We start from the raw sequence: 2,629 nt of genomic DNA on the forward strand, positions 1-2,629 counted from the left end.
CAGCGGAAGCAACAATATCTGAGTACAAACATAAGTTAAACAAGTTTGCCTTAAGAAGGCTAGCACAAACTGGAATACAGATCGAAAGAGGCGCAGGCCTCCTGCCTGGGATCCTCCTAAACTACTCCAGGTCGTCATCAGCGGGCAACACGTAGTAGTAGGCACCTCCAGTGTAGTAGGGGTCGTCGTCGACGGTGGCGTCTGGCTCCTGGACTCCAGCATCTGGTTGCGACAACCAGAAAGGAAGGGAAAGGGAAAAAAAGGGGGGAGAAAGCAACCGTGAGTACTCATCCAAAGTACTCGCAAGCAAGGAACTACACTACATATGCATGGGTATATGTGTAAGGAGGCCATATCAGTGGACTGAACTGCAGAATGCCAGAATAAGAGGGGGATAGCTAATCCTGTCGAAGACTACGCTTCTGGCAGCCTCCGCCTTACAGCATGTAGAAGAGGGTAGATTGAAGTCCTCCAAGTAGCATCTTCAAGTAGCATCTCCAAGTAACATCTCCAAGTAGCATCGCATAGCATAATCCTACCCGGCAATCCTCTCCTCGTCGCCCTGCGGAAAAGCGATCACCGGGTTGTCTGTGGAACTTGGAAGGGTGTGTTTTATTAAGTATCCGGTTCTAGTTGTCATAAGGTCAAGGTACAACTCCAAGTCGTCCTGTTACCGAAGATCACGGCTATTCGAATAGATTAACTTCCCTGCAGGGGTGCACCAACTTACCCAACACGCTTGATCCCATTTGGCCGGACACACTTTCCTGGGTCATGCCCGGCCGCGGAAGATCAACACGTCGCAGCCCCACCTAGGCAAAACAGAGAGGCCAGCACGCCAGTCTAAACCTAAGCGCACAGGGGTCTGGGCCCATCGCCCATAGCACACCTGCACGTTGCGTACGCGGCCGAAAGCAGACCTAGCCTAGTGGCGTTCCAGTCCAATTCGGCGCGCGCCGCTCCGTCGCTGACGTCTGAAGTGCTTCGGCTGATACCACGACGTCGGGATACCCATAACTACTCCCACGTAGATGGTTAGTGCGTATAGGCTCATAGCCGACTCAGATCAAATACCAAGATCTCGTTAAGCGTGTTAAGTATCCGCGAACGCCGAACAGGGCCAGGCCCACCTGTCTCCTAGGTGGTCTCAACCTGCCCTGTCGCTCCGCCACAAAGTAACAGTCGGGGGCCGTCGGGAACCCAGGCCCACCTCTACCGGGATGGAGCCACCTGTCCTTTCAGCCCCCTCATCAGAATCACTTGCGGGTACTCATCGAGCTGACCCGACTTTAGTCACCATCTGTATAGTATGTATGTATGTATAGTATATACCCGTGATCACCTCCCGAGTGATCACGGCCCAATAGTATAGCGAGGCAGACTAACAAGAATGTAGGGCCAATGATGATAAACTAGCATCCTATACTAAGCATTTAGGATTGCAGGTAAGGTATCAACAGATGTAGCGACAATGTCAGGCTATGCATCAGAATAGGATTAACGAAAGCAGTAACATGCTACACTACTCTAATGCAAGCAGTATAGAGGAGAATAGGCGATATCTGGTGATCAAGGGGGGGGCTTGCCTGGTTGCTCTGGCAAGAGAGAGGGGTCGTCAACTCCATAGTCGAACTGGGCAGCAGCAGCGTTGGTCTCGTAGTCTACCGAAGAGAAGAGGGGGAAGAAACAATAAATACAATGCAAACATAAGCAAGGCGACGCAAGACATGACAAAGAGCGGTGCTAGGTGTGTTCTAACGCAGTATGGGGTGATGCTGGCGAAGGGGGAAATCGTCCGGGAAAGTATTCCCGGTGTTCCGTGTTTTCGGGCAGAGGAGCCGGAGGGGGAAAGTTGCGAGTTTGATATGTTAGGGGTGTGTGGCGGACGAACGGGTTGCGTATCCGGATTCGTCTCGTCGTTTTGAGCAACTTTCATGTTGAAAATATTTTAATCCGAGTTACGGATTAAAAGATATGATTTTCTAAAGATTTTATTAATTTCTGGAATTTAATTAATTATTTAATCCAACATTATCCAGAATAGTAAATGATGACATCAGCATGACATCAGAGTGATGTCAGCAGTCAACAGGGGTTGACTGAGTCAACCCTGACATGTGGGTCGCGTTCGTCATACTCTATTAACTTAATTAGCCTAATCAAAGTTAATTAACCTTAGTTAATTAGGTTAATTAGTGGTTAGGGTTAATTAAACAGAATTAATTAGATTAATTAAATACTTAATTAATTAATTAATTAACTAATTAGTTAATTAGTTTTAATTCATTTTCATTTTATTTTTATTTTTGTTTTAATAAAAACCGTTCTTTTTAGGGGGGTGGGGCCCCCATGTCATTGGCCCAGGGCCAAACGGGTGCGGGTCCAATGGGCAGGCGGGCGACGGGCGCCCGTAGCCTGCCCGGGGCGGGGCGTGGCCGTGGCCACGGCGGGGTTGCCGCAGCAGGGCACCAGGAGCACCGGGGAGGCGTGGCCGTGGGCGCGGCGAGGGCGGTCGGCGCAGGCCACCGGGGCACAGTGGGGCGCCGGCCAACGGTCGCCGGCGCAAGGTCGAGGCAAGGCACGACCAAGAGGGAACGGGGCCGCAACCGGGGCTAGCGGCGCCCAAGAC

Source organism: Triticum aestivum, chromosome 1A, assembly GCF_018294505.1.
Source record: "Triticum aestivum cultivar Chinese Spring chromosome 1A, IWGSC CS RefSeq v2.1, whole genome shotgun sequence".
Lineage (NCBI taxonomy): Eukaryota > Viridiplantae > Streptophyta > Magnoliopsida > Poales > Poaceae > Triticum > Triticum aestivum.